The sequence below is a fragment of the Lepisosteus oculatus genome, unplaced genomic scaffold, assembly GCF_040954835.1.
Source record: "Lepisosteus oculatus isolate fLepOcu1 unplaced genomic scaffold, fLepOcu1.hap2 HAP2_SCAFFOLD_96, whole genome shotgun sequence".
In the NCBI taxonomy this organism is placed as follows: Eukaryota; Metazoa; Chordata; class Actinopteri; order Semionotiformes; family Lepisosteidae; genus Lepisosteus; species Lepisosteus oculatus.
The window spans coordinates 174862-193954 of NW_027168432.1; the positions used below are offsets into that span (position 1 = coordinate 174862).

General features: G+C 44.8%; 6 non-coding genes across 6 annotated transcripts; 4 read left to right on the forward strand and 2 right to left on the reverse strand.

The window, feature by feature from the left end:
• The first annotated feature begins 240 nt into the window (after positions 1-240).
• On the forward strand, positions 241-314 carry trnan-guu (transfer RNA asparagine (anticodon GUU)). The gene has a single exon. It is a non-coding gene; the product is annotated as a tRNA-Asn (tRNA).
• A 1538-nt stretch (positions 315-1852) lies between these two features.
• On the forward strand, positions 1853-1934 carry trnas-uga (transfer RNA serine (anticodon UGA)). Its single transcript has one exon. It is a non-coding gene; the product is annotated as a tRNA-Ser (tRNA).
• Positions 1935-8311: 6377 nt separating this feature from the next.
• trnar-ccu (transfer RNA arginine (anticodon CCU)) lies at positions 8312-8384 on the reverse strand. The gene has a single exon. It is a non-coding gene; the product is annotated as a tRNA-Arg (tRNA).
• A 6255-nt stretch (positions 8385-14639) lies between these two features.
• trnar-acg (transfer RNA arginine (anticodon ACG)) lies at positions 14640-14712 on the reverse strand. Its single transcript has one exon. It is a non-coding gene; the product is annotated as a tRNA-Arg (tRNA).
• Positions 14713-16336: 1624 nt separating this feature from the next.
• Positions 16337-16418, forward strand: trnas-gcu (transfer RNA serine (anticodon GCU)). The gene has a single exon. It is a non-coding gene; the product is annotated as a tRNA-Ser (tRNA).
• A 1343-nt stretch (positions 16419-17761) lies between these two features.
• On the forward strand, positions 17762-17843 carry trnas-uga (transfer RNA serine (anticodon UGA)). The gene has a single exon. It is a non-coding gene; the product is annotated as a tRNA-Ser (tRNA).
• The last annotated feature ends 1250 nt before the right edge of the window (positions 17844-19093 follow it).

Consider the following 19093-nt stretch of genomic DNA (forward strand, 5'->3'; position numbering starts at 1 on the left):
TCCGTGTCTTGTTGTGCCGAATGTCTCATTTCAGACAAACATGTACAGCTTGGTTCAGTTTAATGCAAGAATTCATTTCCTTTCTGGAATAACTTGTTTTTGAAGAAATCCATACAGCTTGTGAAAGATGAAATCCATTTCTTGGTTGTCAGTGGAAAAAGATTGCCGGCTGCAAGAAGCGCAAGTGATTGTTTTCTTTGACCATAAACCTGCAAATGTAGGGAGCACAAGCGGCCGTCAGTCTCTGTGGCGCAATCGGTTAGCGCGTTCGGCTGTTAACCGAAAGGTTGGTGGTTCAAGCCCACCCAGGGACGCATGTCTCCGTTTTTCCAATGTAAACATCATCACCGCTAAAGAAGATGGCGCAGAAGGCTCCACAGTCGAAACGTTGTGCTTCTTTTCTTCTCTTTTCAGCATGGAGTAAACCTTTGCTTGATCCTTTGCAGCCTACGCATGCTGACACAGCTACCTTTCTCTTAACGCACCTCAATCATTATTCACCAAAACCATCAGCAGAATGTGTCGCCTTTGTGGTGATGTCACTCCTCTGCTTCACAAATGTCCTTAGTGACGGACCATTTCATTCTGCCATTTTTCCGGAGCGGTTATTGATTGCTCCATCATTTCCCTCATACTTTCCATCCCAAGATTGAAAAAAAAAAACAGAAACAGGCTGATAGGACGACAATCAAATTGCAAAAACTCATCAAAGCACTCGATAGAGTATTTGAATCCACAAGTAGCTACGAGCAACTTTGTCCTGGCTTGCATGAAAGTCGGAAAATGTCAAAAAGAAAAAGATGGTGGCTTTTTCATATCTGTTCTTTTATTTTTAGTTCGTTGGCTCTTCTGTCCATTGTCCTCCTGCCTGGCTCTTGACCTGTGACTGTCTGAACGCACACATTAGACTTTCAGGCGGGGGATTTGTCCTGAGCCTCTGTGAAAGACCCACCCACCCCCATAAATAACTGCTCTAGAAACACATGAATGCAAAACTAAACCACAGCTTAAAGAGGAGCTCCAACTCAGTGCCATACTAATGTAAACGAAGTAATACTAAGACATGTTCTTATGGATTTGTCTTACCTTGAGATATGTAATTGGATTTCAGGATTAACTTCCTCATTCAATGTACTGGTGATTCTTTGCCTGGTCAGTACCTGGGTGGGAGACCTCCAACGAACAATTAAGCTTGCTGCTGGAAGTGGTGTTAAGAGACTCTTAGGATCTTCCAGAGGTGTCTGTCCAATAGCACTAGTTGCCTTAGAGCTGGCTCAAACATTGCTCAAGAGTCTACCTTTCACAGATGCGCAAAGATGAATGATGGGGGTGCACGCTTCAAGGAGCCTTCCAACTGTAGGGACCGATTAGAGACGATCCGTAGCATGTGTTCATTTCCATATACGCCCCGTGTCTCAACGGTAGGACAGAGTCAAATACTGCCTCGACACGTAACAGCGTTATATTAAACCGCAGGACTTGAGGGCTGTTTTGTTTGAATGTTCAAGGCATTGGTAAGAGCGTAGGTCAAGGGCCATTGGTGCATCTCCTGTAACTGGAGTAAAAATGCTATTCAAAGTGCAGTGACTAAAATCGTCGTCCAGATGTCTCTGTTGTTGATTGCTTTCTGTCTAAGAACGTTCTGTTTTCATGTCCGAACGGGGAGACTTTATCATTCCAACTTGAAGCCACCCTTAAGTCCTCTGAGGTGTGTGTGTGTGTGTGCTTGCACGTATGGCGTAAAAGGTTTCTTAAACGGAGAGCGAACTTGAAAAAAGTTGCCTCCGCTGCCGCCGCCGCCTCGCACTCCCTGTTCGATTGTAGCAAGAAGGCAGCGGCCGCGGCGCTTGCTGTAGTCGTGGCCGAGAGGTTAAGGTGACGGACTTGAAATCCGTTGGGGTCTCCCCGCGCAGGTTCAAATCCTGCCGACTACGGCGTCCTTTGCATTTGGTTGCGTGCGTGCGTGTAAAAGGACCGGCGCCGTTTCGTTTTCACTGGGACCTTTAACACTCTAAATCGCCTGGACCCACAGCCTGTGAAATCGATTCTTCAGCACCCACGATGGACGCTTTGCCGCTGGACACAGAGAACGATGCTTTTCTGCAACGAGCTTTCCAGCTGAATTTTCTCGGCAGCTCCGTACTGAACCTGTTCTCCATTGCAACATAGCGGAGGCTCGTCACGTCTATAGCAAGGCTGTGTAGGACCGCATACGCCACAGTGACTTGTACACAGACCACATGAAAGGCAAGCAAAATACACTTTTAAAATTCCAAAGACTCACAAGGTCAGAGAAACAGCGATGACCTGAACAGATCTGTTACAGAAGTCTAGGTTGACCTTTTTAGAGCTGTAATTGCATTTTTGTTTAATAGAAGATCAAATCTACTCGCATGTACCAGCACCTTACAGTTTATTGATGTTAATTCTGTTTAAGTAATAAGATTGCTAACGATGTTGGACTTTAGCCGGTGTTTTTTAGAACAAATTGCTTACACTTCTGTAAGGAATACGCAGTACGTGCCTTTGTCAGTCATTGCTCACCATACCTGTAACTTTCTTATCTAACTCACTTCCTCAAATGGTGAAGGTCCACAAACATAAATGAAAAAAAAAACCCTTGTTGTAGATGAGGTGCACAAAAAAGCAGCCCCTGATAGTGTATAACACATTTATACTATTGCAGAGACACATGTAACATATATATACTGTATATATGAAACAGAAATAGAAACAGAAACAGGAATCGCTTACTCACCTGGAGAATCTCTGTAGGAATATCTAGCATTTATCAATGGAAATAAAAGCTGCTTTAATACAGTGCATGTTCAAACTCAAACCCTCAGCTGCTGTTCTTGTTTGTTTTGGGACAAATTGCAACTGAGCATCGCATGAGCCGTTACGTACCCTTATCTGTTAGGGAATTTCAAGGGAGGAGTTAGGTCAGAATGGGTAGGCTGCAAAACAACAAGTAAAGATTTATTCCAAGATGAAACGTTGTGGCGGTTTTCTTATCCTTTCAGCATGGACTAAACTTTTACGTGTTCCTTATATACTATATATGTATATATTAGCACCAATGTCGTTCTTAAAAACTAACATGAAATTGTCAGGGACATTCAGCTATATACAAAGACGAGACAGACAAAGTAATAATTCTGTATTAACGTGGCCTACATACTGACGCAATGATCAAACTGACTGACATGTTCTGATTCAGATCCCCTGCAGTTCATGCCAATTAGAACAATAGCAATGCTGAGTCCTCCCCACCCTACTGAGCACAAATTCATCTGCTCTCCAGTTCTGTTCTGCATGTTTTTTCATTGCAATTGAGCTCGGAGCTGGAGATGATCTCCATACAGTTCTGTGTTCACCAGCCCGCACTTGCGTGCTAATTTACGGGTTGTGGCAAATGCTTTTCTATAGTTCATATACATGACGGCAACCTGTTACCTAGGAACCTGAGAGGTTTAAAAGCCTCACGAGCCAGGCAGGACTCGAACTTCCAATCTTCTGATCCGAAGTCAGACGCGTTATCCATTACGCCACTGGCCCATAGAGCATGCGCTTGCACTCCACCACAGAGAGCTCTACACTGCTACTAGTAGTACACTTCCCCATCTAAATTTTCACAGCAAGAAACTTGTGTTTCCTACTATTTTTGTCAGGTTTAAAATATCATCTCCTTAAAACAGAAAAAGTGTTGATGTGTTGTGCTGAAATTCCGATTGATTTTGAATTCAAAGAAAAAAGGTTTTCTTCCAAAACACCATGAAATTGTCACATCTTGCAGACAATAGGTGTATTCCATGTTGAAAAGAGAAGAAAGAAAACCATGGAGCCTTTTACAGGTGTGAGGCTTCTTCAGGTGTGAGAAGACCTCACAGTCGAAACGCTGTGTTTCCGTTCTTCTCTTTTCAGCATGCAATAAACCTAGTACTTGTTCCTTTGCAGCCGAGGCATGCTGACGTAGCTACCCAGCTGAACATCTTGCAGACTCTACAGTACTTCTCTCCTGTAGAAGTAAAGCAGGGCTTGCTGGGTGAGCTTTTGCTCCGGTAAATTAGGTCACGTGTCATGTTAAATCACTTCTTCTAAACACAACATTTGCTGGTGCTAGCTTTCCCCATGAAAAGAGACATTTCCCTTACAGTACATGACATATCGTTTTTATTCTATCAATAAGTATAGAAATTAAACAAAAGAAAAAATGGTGTCGCCAAAGAATGCACAGCTCTGTCGCCTTGGGGAGGTGTCAAGGGCATTGAGCTCCTTGGACATGAAAAGTGCCCGATAAATGCCATTTCTCATCATTTCTCTTGGCGTCAGTTCTGCTATTAAATGGGACGGAGGCAACGGGCTCAGAGAGCAGGTTAAGTGCACACCGAACGCAGATGTGTCCAAGTGTCTGTAAAAGCGCGGTGCTCCGCTGGCGCTGTTCCCTAGTGGCTTAAAGTGCCCGCCTAGTAAGCAGGCGATCCTGGGTCTGAATACCAGCGGTGCCTCTCTCCGTGTCTTGTTGTGCCGAATGTATCATTTCAGACAAACATGTACAGCTTGGTTCAGTTTAATGCAAGAATTCATTTCCTTTCTGGAATAACTTGTTTTTGAAGAAATCCATACAGCTTGTGAAAGATGAAATCCATTTCTTGGTTGTCAGTGGAAAAAGATTGCCGGCTGCAAGAAGCGCAAGTGATTGTTTTCTTTGACCATAAACCTGCAAATGTAGGGTGCACAAAAGACTGTCAGACTCTGTGGTGCTGAAAAGTTGGTGGTTCAAGCCCCTCCAGTATGCGTGTCTCAGTTTTTCCAATGTAAACATCATCACCATCGCTAAAGAAGATGGCGCAGAAGGCTCCACAGTCGAAACGTTGTGCTTCTTTTCTTCTTTTTTCAGCATGGAGTAAACCTTTGCTTTATCCTTTGCAGCCTAAGCATGCTGACGCAGCTACCTTTCTCTTAACACGCCTCAATCATTATTCACCAAAACGATCAGCAGAATAAGTCACCTTTGTGGTGATGTCACTCCTCTGCTTCACAAATGTCCTTAGTGACGGACCATTTCTTTCTGCCATTTTTCCGGAGCGGTTATTGATTGCTCCATCATTTCCCTCATACTTTCCATCCCTAGATTGAAAAAAAAAAACAGAAACAGGCTGACAGGACGACAATCAAATTGCAAAAACTCATCAAAGCACTCGATAGAGTATTTGAATCCACAAGTAGCTACGAGCAACTTTGTCCTGGCTTGCATGAAAGTCGGAAAATGTCAAAAAGAAAAAGATGGTGGCTTTTTCATATCTGTTCTTTTATTTTTAGTTCGTTGGCTCATCTGTCCATTGTCCTCCTGCCTGGCTCTTGACCTGTGACTGTTTGAACGCACACAGTAGACTTTCATGCAGGGGATTTGTCCTGAGCCTCTGTGAAGGACCCACCCACCCCCATAAATAACTGCTCTAGAAACACATGAATGCAAAACTAAACCACAGCTTAAAGAGGAGCTTGTCATGACCGCCAGGCAGTTAAGACCAACTCTTAAGCAATCTAAACAGCACCAGCAGAGGGTGATTATTAACAAACGCCGCCGCACGAGTTAACCCACCTGCACACACTCCACCGTGGGGTACGCAGTGCTATTTTTACCATCTTTACTTGCTTCCCGCTGGTATTGAGTCTACTCCTTGAGAGCTCTACCTGGCGTTTTTTCCATTACCTCGTTTATTCTGGATATTGGACTCCCCTTCTGCCTTTTCGACTTTGGACCTCGCCTCTCACCTCGGACTGTTTGCCACCAGTGTTCTCCCTGGATTACGACTTACCTTACGCCTCTTGACCACGAAACAAAGCAAAGCAGAGCAAAACAAAATGAACAAACGAAAAGCCTCACGTCCCGCACTTGCGTGTAACGCCGTTACGTGCCCAAGCGGTATTGTACTTCATCTTAGCACTGCACCCCGGGGCGTACGGTATATGGGAACGAGCACACGCCACAAATCGTCTCGAATCACTCCCTACAGCTGTAAGGCACCTTGAAGCGTGCACCCCCAACATTTTTCTTTGCGCATCTGTGAAAGGTAAACTCTTGAGCAAACTCTGAACCAGCTCTAAGGAAACTAATCCGATTAGACGTTACTTTGACTCATCCTTTAAGGGAACCTTGTTAATTGGAGAAATCAATGATTTCGAATGAATTCTGTATGCGTTAAAAGACAGCTATACACAGAAAACATGCAGGACACTTCTCATGATGTTTCCCGAGCCGAAACACAGTGCGTTTTTCCAAGCCCTCTGACAAAGCCCGCCCACTGAAAACTGCAGCAGATCGTGTAAAGACGTTCAACTTTGTAACTACTGCACGCACAGGAAGCAGAATAAATTCCTCTTTTCAAACTGTCAAAGGTTTGCTTTGCGAACACTGCAGGACATCGCACAATCTCTTTTGAATGGGGACAAACGATTTCTTATGGGGCACAGTAAGTACAGACGTTTAAAAAGCTCCACTCATGCCGACGATGCAGCATGAAGAAGCGCAACCTAACGTTTGCATTCCTAGCAAATTCCTTTTATTTTTTGATAAATAAAGACAGTCTTGTTTAACAAACAACACACACAACATTTTACATTGTCAATTCAATTCAAATCAATGTATTTCTATATAGCACCTTTCACAACAAGGTTGTCCCAAGGCACTTAACAATGCAAGTTGTTAAGAGCCTTGTGTCTAATATGCCGCCTAGGTAACGTGCTGTCTCTTTGAGGCAGATGTTTAAATCCTCTGAGTTAAGTGCTGAAGTTATAGTAGTCCTATCAGTATTGTTGCCTCCGATCAACAGATCCTCATTTTTCTCAGAGTTGAGTAACAAAAAGTTTTCACACATCCAAGTATTTCCTTCCTTAATGCATTTAACTAAACTGATAATAGAAGAGTTGTCGTTTGGTGTAAACAAAATGTTTATTTGAGTGTCATCAGCATATGAATGAAAGTTCATATTATTTTTTCATATTATCCTACCTAGCAGCAGCATGTAGAGAGAGAGAGCAATATTGGTCCCAGCACTGATCTTCTGGTACCCCAAATTGAACTGGTGACATTGATGAAGCAGTACAATTATTAGATATTTGAACATAATGAAAACGATGAGTAAAATGTGAAGTAAACCACTGAAGGACGGTTCCAGATAAGCCAACCTCAAACTCAAGCCTGTGTAACAAAACAGAGAGGTCAACCGTGTCAAAGGCAGCTCTAAGATCTAGAAGCAAAGCACAAGCACTGTTGCATTCCCTGCATCAGTAGCTAAGAGAATATCATTTACGACTCTTGTTAATGCAGTTTCAGAAACCAGACTAAAATTTCTCAAGTATATTATTTGAATCCAGATATGATTGACGTTGGGCAACAACTATTCTCCCAAGACTTTTAGATTGAAATGGGACCTTTGAGACAGGCCTGTAGTTGTTAAGAACTTGTTGATCCAAATTTGACTTCTTAAGAGCGGTCTAACAACCGCTACCTTAAATTGATCAGGTACAACGCCTGACGCAAGCGATGCATTCATCATACTAATTATAGGTCCTGCCAGTCCTTCGAGGGAATCTTTGACTAGCTGAGTGGGGATGGGATCTAGCGAACAGGTGGTTGACTTTGTCTTACGTCTGTGTTTATGAGTCCACCATAAGAAGAAATCTGAACAGGAGTGGTGATCATGCGAGGTCACCATGGAGGAAACCACTGCTCTCCCCCCCAAAAAAACCACCACTGCCCCTCTCAAGTTTGCTAAAGACCACATGGATGTTCCACAGCAACTCCTGGAACAATGTTCTGTGGACAGTGACAAAAGTTGAACATGTTGGTAAATGTGCACAACGTTATGTTTGGAGATAACAAAACACTGCATACCAACTCCAAAACCTCATCCCACCTGGGAAGCATAGCGGAGGCTGTACGGCTTGCAATCATCGAGGGACCGATGAATTCCAAGATGTATCAGGAAATTCTACAGCAGAATGTCAGGGTGTCTGCCTGTGATCTAAAACTCGAAAGACGCTGGGTCATGCAGCATGACAAAAACAAAGGAGTACATCAACAACAGAGTGGCTGAAACAATAGAAATTCCGTATTTTGGGATGGCCGAGTAAGAGTCCTGACCCCAATCCCATTGAAGTGCTGTGGCGTGATCTGAAGCAGGCCGTTCAGTGCAAGACATCTCCCAACTGTATGTGAGAGAAAAGCAGAGACGCTCACTGAGTAAGGTGGGGTTGCAGCTTTGCAAATCAAAAGGACATTTGTACGCTCAAAAAGGGACAGTAGCACCCCAGATGGGACTCGAACCCACAATCCCTGGCTTAGGAGGCCAGTGCCTTATCCATTAGGCCACTGGGGCACACTGGGTTGGGTCGATCACGCTGATGAAGAGCCAGTTTTTTTTTTCCTTTGCTTTTTCAAAGGGATCCCCAAAATTAGGAAAGTTAGGCAGCAGAAGGTTTACTGTGACCTGAGAAGGACCGGCATCCAATCACGGTGGTACACACACACACGCTCTCACTCATCTGAGCTACACGGCTACCAAGATGATCTCAGGTGCGCCGAGCTGGTACGGAACATATTGAACTGATCGACGGCGAATTGTCTCTCAGACAGGCTTTTCACCTCTGAGCTCCCTGACTGACAGTAATCAGCTAGGTAGTGAAACAGTCAGCTGCTTCTAAGCCTTAAACAGCTGCATCTCGGCGCTTCCACAGAGAGATGATTTGAAAGCCAAACATCGCCCATTGGGAACACCTTACTATCACTAGTTTAAGAGACTCTTAAGGTCTTGCAGAGGTGCCTGTCTAATAGCATGCGCTTTGCAAGCTATAGGTGTTTAGGCTGAGGCAGAATGCCTGTTAACAAAATGTTTTTCTAAAGGGGCCTCGCACTCTTTTCCAAGCAATGGTCACCATCCCCACCGAGTGTCACAACGTAGTCATGTCCTAGGATGTCTCCTGTTAGTCTCCATTTGTCTGCCACCAACACTTTAGGTTACGGGGTCACAACCGCACCCCGGAGAGCAGAGGAGCCGTTGTCGTTCTGGCGGCGCAGATTGGGCTGAAGGTGGGGCGCTTGAATCTCGCTGTTGGAGGCCGTCTGAAACTGACCCAAGCCTTTCCCTTGAATTAAATGTAAATAAGAAATGAACCCCAGATGCACATGGAATCAATCACGTGTTTCCTTTGAGCCGTTTCAAAGACTGCTCCAGAGTTTACCTTGCACAGATGCGCAAAGATTAATGATGGGGGTGCACGCTTCCAGGCGCCTTACAACTGTAGGGACTGATTAGAGACAATTCGTAGCGTGTGTTCGTTTCCATATACGCCCCGTGTTGCAATGGTAGGATGAAGTCAAATACGGCTTGGACGCGTAACGGCATTCTATCCAACTGCAGGACTTGAGGGTTTTTTGTGCTTTGTTCTGTTTTCGTTGACATCGCATTCGTAAGAGCGTCAAAAAAAGGCAATTCCAGCATCTAACACGAATAAAAGGGCTATTGAAACTGCAGGGCTGCGCAGCTTCTAAAATCCTTGCACACAATTCTCCGTTATTGTTACTTCCTTCTTTCTGTCTAACAAAGTTCCCTTTTCCTGACCGGACGGGGAGACTTTATCATTCCAACTTGAAGCCAGCCTTAAGTCCTCTGAGGCGCATTTGTCTGCTAGCATGCATTTTGTGAAAGTTTTTTTTGTTGTTGTTAAACGGAAAGCGACTTTGAAAAAGGTTTCCGCCGCTGCCCGGCACTCTATGTTAGACTGCATCAAAAAGGCAGTGGCGGCGGCGGCGGCTGAGTGGTTAGGGTGATGGACTAGAAAGCCATCGGGGTCTCCCTGCGAAGCTTCAAGTCCTGCCGCCTACGGTGTCGTCGTGTGTCTGCGCAACAAAGGAAAAGCACCTGTTTTGCTTTTCCCGCAACTTTTAAAACGCGAATGATCTGGATTTCTACATGATTGGCTCTTAAAATGTGATCTGATCTTCATCTGACGCATAATAATAAATAAAGACAGTCTTGTTTAACAAACAACACACACAACATTTTACATTGTCAATTCAGTTCAAATCAATGTATTTCTATATAGCACCTTTCACAACAAGGTTGTCTCAAGGCACTTAACAATGCAAGTTGTTAAGAGCCTTGTGTCTAATATGCCACTTAGGTTACGTGCTGTCTCTTTGAGGCAAATGTTTAAATCCTCTGAGTTAAGTGCTGAAGTTATAGTAGTCCTATCAGTATTGTTGCCTCCGATCAACAGATCCTCAGTTTTCTCAGAGTTGAGTAACAAAAAGTTTTCACACATCCAAGTCTTTCCTTCATTAATGCATTTAACTAAAGTGATAATAGAAAAGTTGTCGTTTGGTGTGAACAAAATGTTTATTTGAGTGTCATCAGCATATGAATGAAAGTTCATATTATTTTTTCGTATTATCCTACCTAGCAGCAGCATGTAGAGAGAGAGAGCAATATTGGCCCCGGCACTGATCCGTCTGGTACCCCAAATTGAACTGGTGACGTTGATGAAGCAGTACAATTATTAGATATTTGAACATAATGAAAACGATGAGTAAAATGTGAAGTAAACCACTGAAGGACGGTTCCAGATAAGCCAACCTCAAACTCAAGCCTGTGTAACAAAACAGAGAGGTCAACCGTGTCAAAGGCAGCTCTAAGATCTAGAAGCACAAGCACTGTTGCATTCCCCACATCAGTAGCTAAGAGAATATCATTTACGACTCTCGTTAATGCAGTTTCAGAAAGCAGACTGAAATTTCTCAAGTATATTATTTGAATCCAGATACGATTGACATTGGGCAACAACTATTCTCTCAAAACTTTTAGATTGAAATGGGACCTTTGAGACAGGCCTGTAGTTGTTAAGAACTTGTGGATCCAAATTTGACTTCTTAAGGAGCGGTCTAACAACCGCTACCTTAAATTGATCAGGTACAACGCCTGACGCAAGCGATGCATTCATCATACTAATTATAGGTCCTGCCAGTCCTTCGAGGGAATCTTTGACTAGCTGAGTGGGGATGGGATCTAGCGAACAGGTGGTTGACTTTGTCTTACGTCTGTGTCCATGAGTCCACCATAAGAAGAAATCTGAACAGGAGCGGTGATCATGCGAGGTCACCACGGAGGAAACCACTGCTCTCCCCCCAAAAAAAACCACCACTGCCCCTCTCAAGTTTGCTAAAGACCACATGGATGTTCCACAGCAACTCCTGGAACAATGTTCTGTGGACAGACATGACAAAAGTTGAACTTGTTGGTAAATGTGCACAGCGTTATGTTTGGAGATAACAAAACACTGCATACCAACTCCAAAACCTCATCCCACCTGGGAAACATGGCGGAGGCTGTACGGCTTGCAATCATCGAGGGACCGATGAATTCCAAGATGTATCAGGAAATTCTACAGCAGAATGTCAGGGTGTCTGCCTGTGATCTAAAACTCGAAAGAGGCTGGGTCATGCAGCATGACAAAAACAAAGGAGTACATCAACAACAGAGTGGCTGAAACAGAAGAAATTCCGTATTTTGGGATGGCCAAGTAAGAGTCCTGACCCCAATCCCATTGAAGTGCTGTGGCGTGATCTGAAGCAGGCCGTTCAGCGCAAGACATCCCAAAAATATACATGAACTGAAACAGTTTTGCATAGAGGAATAGGCCAAAATACCTCCTAACCGCTGCTCAGGTCTGACCAGCCGCTACAGAAAGTGGGGATTGAGGTTTTTGTCATAAAGGAGGTTCCACTAGCTCCTTAATATAAGGGTTCACGTACTTTTTCCATCAATGACCTTGATTGTTTAAACCATTTGGTCAATAAAGAAACAGCAATGTCAAATGTTGGGCGTGTGTTGTTTGTTAAATCAGACTCTCTTTATTAATTATTATGACTTAGATAAAGATAAGATCACATGTTAGGAGCCATTCATGCAGAAATCCACATCATTCCGAAGGGCTGTTTACAAAAGTTTTTCTCCCAACTGTATGTGAGAGAAAAGAAGAGACGCTCACTGAGTAAGGTGGGGTTGTAGCTTTGCAAATCAAAAGGACATTTGTACGCTCAAAATGGGACAGGAGCACCCCAGATGGTACTCAAACCCACAATCCATGGCTTAGGAGGCCAGTGTCTTAGCCATTAGGCCACTGCGCCACACTGGGTGAGGTCGATCATGCTGATGAAGAGCCAGTTTTTTTTCCTTTGCTTTTTCAAAGGGATCCCCAAAATTAGGGAAGTTATGCAGCAGAAGGTTTACTGTGACCTGAGAAGGACCGGCATCCAATCACGGTGGTACACACACACACGCTCTCACTCATCTGAGCTACACGGCTACCAAGATGATCTCAGTTGCGCCGAGCTGGTACGGAACATATTGAACTCATCGACGGCGAATTGTCTCTCAGACAGGCTTTTCACCTCTGAGCTCCCTGACTGACAGTAATCAGCTAGGTAGTGAAACAGTCAGCTGCTTCTAAGCCTTAAACAGCTGCATCTCGGCGCTTCCACAGAGAGATGATTTGAAAGCCAAACATCGCCCATTGGGAACACCTTACTATCACTAGTTTAAGAGACTCTTAAGGTCTTGCAGAGGTGCCTGTCTAATAGCATGCGCTTTGCAAGCTATAGGTGTTTAGGCTGAGGCAGAATGCCTGTTAACAAAATGTTTTTCTAAAGGGGCCTCGCACTCTTTTCCAAGCAATGGTCACCATCCCCACCAAGTGTCACAATGTAGTCATGTCCTAGGACATCACCTGTTAGTCTCCATTTGTCTGCCACCAACACTTTAGGTTACGGGGTCACAACCGCACCCCAAAGACCAGAGGAGCTGTTGTCGTTCTGGCGGCGCAGATTGGGCTGAAGGTGGGGCGCTTGAATCTCGCTGTTGGAGGCCGTCTGAAACTGACCCAAGCCTTTCCCTTGAATTAAATGTAAATAAGAAATGAACCCCAGATGCATATGGAATCAATCACGTGTTTCCTTTGAGCCGTTTCAGAGACTGCTCCAGAGTTTACCTTGCACAGATGCGCAAAGATTAATGATGGGGGTGCACGCTTCCAGGCGTCTTACAACTGTAGGGACTGATTAGAGACAATTCGTAGCTTGTGCTCATTTCCCTCTATTCCCCGTGTTGCAGTGGTAGGATGACGTAAATTCCTGCTTCGACACGTAACGGCATTATAATCAAGTGCAGGAGCTGAGGGCTTTAGTTTTGTTTCGTTTTCTATGGCGTTCGTAAGCGCGCAAATCAAAGGCAATTCCTGCGTCTAACACGAATGTAAATGCTTTTGAAAGTGCAGTGTGGTGCAGCTTGTAAAATCCTTGTCCACATTTTTGGTTTGTTGATGTTTTTTCTGTCTGCCAAAGTTGCATTTTGACATCCGGACTGGGGGACTTTATCATTTGAACGTGAAGCCAGCCTTAAACCCTCTGAGGCGTGTCTGTCTGCCGGCACGAATCTTGTGAAAGGTATTTTTTTTAACGGAGAGCAACTTTAAAAAGGTTTCCGCAGCCAAATCGCAGTCCGTGTTTGATTATAGGAGGAATGCGGCGGCGGCGAGCTCGCATTTGTCGTGCTCGAGTGGTTAAGGCGATGGGCTCGAAATGCGTTGGGGCTTCCCCGCGCAGGTGCGAAACCTGCTGACTCCGGCGTCTGCCGCACGTCGCCTTGTGCCTGCGCGGCAGAGTCGAAGTGCCGCTTTTCCTTTCCTGGTACTATAACAACGCGAAATCGCTTGGACCCGCTGCCATGGAAATCAATTCTTCAGATAACTACACATTTTGCGTTCGCACCTCTGGTGCTCTACTTATGCCTTTGAAAACCTAATGAATAAAGCTGAAAGAACCGACACGATATGTAGGTGCTGGTAAAGCACGCAGTCAAGAACTGTTAACAGCAAGGGTTTCAGTGGGTTAACTGAGGAGAAGGCGTGATCGCTAATTGTTGACTTTTTATTTGGTGTTAGAAACACTCTTACTGTGCATGACGTGCAACAAATGTAGCCACAGAAATTGCATCACGCTTTCATGTATGCTATTGCAGACACCAACGTTGCCTAGATAGAAAACCGAAAAAGCCGTGGGTTTGCTTGCTGGTCTGAAGGATCTCTCTTCGAATCTCTATCATTTGTCAATGGAAGTAAAAGGCGCTGCAATCTCATACGTTCAGAATCAAACCCGCAGCTGTTGTTCGACTTTTTTTTCTTGACTAATTACAACTGAGTGTCGCATGAGCAGTTACATAAACTTGTCTGGTATATTTGAACACAAATGCCGTTCTTCAATTAAAACTAACAGTACATTGTCAGGGACATTCAGTTCTATACAAACAAGAGACAGACAAGAGAATATTTCTACCGTTCATGTGGACTACGTGTTGACTTACTGATCGGAATAATTGAAAGGTTCGGGCTCATAGCCGATGCAGTGCGTGCTAATTAGAACAGCAACGCTAAGCTCTCAGCACCGTACTGAGCCCAGGTGTTTTTCTAAAGCTGTCAGGTGCAGTTCATTTACATGAAGGAAATATCTTACTGGGTACGATTACAATGCAGTAAGTAGCACAGACTACTTAGGGAGTAGCCCGATGTGTTTAAAAACGACCCGAGCCAGGCAGGAGTCGAACCTGCAATCTCCTGATCCGTAGTCAGACGCGTTATCCATTGCGCCACTGGCCCTGGTGTGACACTGCAGGACTGTAACCCAGTGAGATGAGCACTGCACCTAGTAAAATATTACCCCCGGTCCATTCTTTTCCAAAAGTGAGAAACACCTGTTTTCTACATTTTGTCTGTTTTAAAACCATATCTCTTTAAACCAAACCAAGAGTTTGTCTTTTGCACTGATATTCTGATTCATTTCGATTTCAAAGAAAAAAAAAACATTACCTTCCAAAGCATCATAAAATTGTCCCTTCCTCCAGACTCTACTTCTCTCTTGTAGTAGTACAGCAGACCTTTCCAGGTGAGCAGATCACAGAGTCCGAAATGAGCTTCCTCCATCAAGCAAAGTACCTGAACATGACTCTGTCTTCATAAAAGCGCCCCTGTAATAAAGAAATTAAATCCGAAATCAAGAGGGCAGTTGCCTACTGAAGTTCAAGAAGTCATCAATTTTAACCCAGCAACACATTAAAGGCTGCATCTATACAAGTACGATTCTAGAAATGCTCACCAGATTACGTTTTAAGAAGGAACTGTGCCTCAGGTTCCGCCGAGATCTTAACTCGGATGGCAGGATTCAGAGTCCGGAGTGCGGACTGATGGCGCACGGAGGGTCCATATACTGTGGATCCCTCAGTGATCTTCCGCGTATTCAAACCGCCAGCGTGTGACTCCCCTGTCCCCGTGACCTCATTGCTCTGCTCTCGCCTCTGTGGAGCTGAGCCCGACTCATGGTAAAGTGGAAAAAAATATGCCCTCATCGTGGGATTTACTCTGGATCGAGGATAGATGTCACTTTTTTATCGTTGAACAGGATGTATGTGATGTGGCGACTAGGTTCAATATTGTATCCTTTTAAAAGATTAAGGACTGGGGTGAGCGTGATTTACCACCCTTTCAGCTAAGAACCCGACATGAGCACCGTTTAAGCTGCATAGACTCGGTCGTTTAACTCTTCTCCATTAGCAGGGTTAAGGTTAAAGAAAAAAAACATTGCTGACTTCTTTTTTTTTGCCAGCCGCTAGCGCTGATTAGCAATGTTTGTATTTCATGTTTTGCAAGTTCCATCCATTTTAAGAAAAACAAGTCGCGTTAAAGACAGGAAATGAATACTTGCATTTAATTAAGTCTAGCCGTAGGCGGTTGTCTGTAAGGACCAGTTCTGTTCGAGAAGACAGAACAAAGAAGGCACCACTGGGATTCGGACTCAGGATCTCCTGTTTAAGAGACAAGCGCTTTAACCAACTAAGCAACGGCGCCCCGGTAGTGTTGTCCTTTTGCAGCCACTTGGACACACCACTCAGACACATCTGCATTCGGTGTGTGCTCCGCCTGCTCGCTGAGCAAGTTGCCACCTTTACATACAATAGCAACATCGACACCAAGAGAAAGGATGACAAATGGCTTTTATCTGGAACTTTTCATGTCCAAGGAGCTCAATGTGCTTTCTGTGTACAACAGGGCCACTGAAATCCACAATGGCCACTGAACCACAGCAGTGGCTTGCTGGCTTGACATCTCCCAAGGAAAATGTTGAAATCGCATGTGGAACAGGAAAAGGACCCTTGAGTACGAGGGAAAAAAAAGAAAAAGATCATCTGGAGCACGCCAACCCATGTCTGGACAGCCCAGTTTCATCGACGAGGTGGCCGAGTGGTTAAGGCGATGGACTGCTAATCCATTGTGCTCTGCACGCATGGGTTCGAATCCCATCCTCGTCGCTCTCTACGTTTGACGTTGGCTCTCCTTTTGTTTGCTCCAGTACTAGAGCCTTACATTTTCTAGCGGTGGCTGAACATGGTATAGTAGGCTAACGTTGGTATCGAGCAGTGGTAGTAACAGTATTTACGTGCCGCTGCTGCCAAGTGGCTCTGGGTTGAGACCGCGTTTTCACTTACTCGCAGCACAAATGGAGAAAGCGATTTTTGACAGTCTCTCGAGAGACTGCGCTAGGTGTTTAGGGATAGACTTTGTCAGTTCCCCCTGGGATGATGGCCTCTCAAATAGTTTGTGATTCCTCTAGACGTTTATACAGTAGAAGCCTGCTTCGTGGCTTAAATCCAAGCTAAGGAAACGAGTTAGAGGTCTGATGCAGAACTGCGAATTCAATGAAGGGGAACACTACAGTACATTGCACTGTATGTGTGAGGAAAGCTGCCCCCTACTGTTCCTTGTCGACCGAACAGAGGACTGTAAAGGATACCGCCAAGAAACTTTAGGATGCTGGTTGGAATCCAGCTCCAAAGAAGCCCCTTTGGGTGTTATGTAATCAAAAAGTAAGAACAGAGAATCTCCCTTTGATCAAAAGCGCAACAGAACTGTTTTCCGTGGAGCAGGTTTCAGACCCGTAGACCTGTTTTATTTGTAGGGCAGGGCGCATTCCCAAACGCGAATCTCCTGTTTTAGAAATGCTTTGGGCGGCATGAAGTGAAAATAAGAAGTGGGCTCCAGATGCACATGGAAGCAATCAAGTGTTTCATCCGAGCTGTTTCAAAGACTGCTCAACAGCTTTCCTTTTACAGAGGCCCAACGATTAATGATGGGGGTGCACCCTTCAATGTGCCTTACGACTCTAGGGAGTGATTGAGACGATTCGTAGCGTGTGTTCATTTCCCTCTATTCCCCATGTTGCAGTGGTAAGATGACGTAAATTCCTGCTTCGACACATAACGGCGTTATAATCAAGTACAGGAGCTGAGGGCTTTTGTTTTGTTTCGTTTTCTATGGCGTTCGTAAGCGCGCAAAACAAAGACAATTCCTGCGTCTAACACGAATGTAAATGCTTTTGAAAGTGCAGTGTGGTGCAGCTTGTAAAATCCTTGTCCACATTTGTGGTTTGTTGATGTTTTTTCTGTCTGCCAAAGTTGCATTTTGACATCCGGACGGGGAGACTTTATCATTTGAACGTGAAGCCAGCCTTAAACCCTCTGAGGCGTGTCTGTCTGCCGGCATGTATCTTGTGAAAGGTTTTTTTTTTAACAGAGAGCGACTTTAAAAAGGTTTCCGCAGCCACCTCGCACTCCGTGTTAGATTATAGGAGGAATGCGGCGGCGGCGAGCTCGCTGTAGTCGTGGCCGAGTAGTTAAGGCGATGGATTTGAAATCCATTGGGGACTCCCCGCTCAGGTTCGAATCCTGCCGACTACGGCGTCTGCCGCACGTCACCTTGTGCCTGTGCGGCAAAGGCGAAGTGCCGCTTCTCCTTTCCTGGTACTATAAAAATGCTACATCGCTTGGTCCTGCTTCCATGGAAAGCAGTTCTTCAGGTAATTCTACTCTCTTACCAAAGCTGTTAGGTTCCTTTCCGTGGTGAGATGGGTTGTCATGCAACGCTGCCACATAGTGCCGACAGACAAGTGTGTTGCGGGAGAAGAGAAAAGTGTTTGAAGATTTAAGAGTGTCTTAGGTGGAGCCAAAATCAAGTGTCACAAATGCAAGTGGGAAGATTTCCAATGTTTAATATGGTCAAAATAAGCGGAAGTTACCAGCTGGTCCGGCACAGTCTGCCATGCTTTTGTCATATACTGTAAAGTGGTGTGGAACTGGGTGTCGAACTGGAGCCTCACCATTTGCATATGTGAGGCTCCAGTTATACATCGAGTGTCACATTAAATGACAAAAATGAAGAGAGTTAAAGCACCTGGAGAGGTTTTCTTACAACTTTTGAGCTGACACAGTTTTGGAAAATGTTTCCTTCACGGTGCACTGAACAACATAGGCAGCCAAGAGTCTCCAAAACAAAACAGAATGGACAGATAGGAGAAAATTCCCACTCGTCCTGAAGTTCCCAAAATCCAGCACTGAGCGTAAACAAAGTGTCTAAGTAGCGTGGGAATGCTAACCCTAACCCTAGCTGGAGTTTGAGCAATCCGGCACTGAGCGTAAGAAGATGAGTCAAAGTAACGTCTAATCGGATTAGTTTCCTTAGAGCTGGTTCAGAGTTTGCTCAAGAGTTTACCTTTCACAGATGCGCAAAGAAGAATGTTGGGGGTGCACGCTTCAAGGCGCCTTACAGCTGTAGGGAGTGATTCGAGACGATTCGTGGCGTGTGCTCGTTCCCATATACCGTACGACCCGGGGTGCAGTGCTAGGATGACGTACAATACCGCTTGGGCACGTAACGGGGTTATATGCAAGTGCAGGACGTGAGGGTTTTCGTTTGTTCGTTTTGTTTTGCTCTGCTTTGCTTTGTTTTGCTTTCCATCGCGTTGGTAAGAGCGTAAATAAAAAGGCGATTCCTGTGTCTACCACTAATGTAAGAGCTATTTCAAGTGCGACGTGGTGCGGCTTTTCAAATGCTTGTGGGCATTTCTCTGTTGTTGATTCTTTTTTTGTGTGTAACAAAGTGGCATTTTCATGTCCGGACGGGGAGACTTTATCATTCCGACATGAAGCCA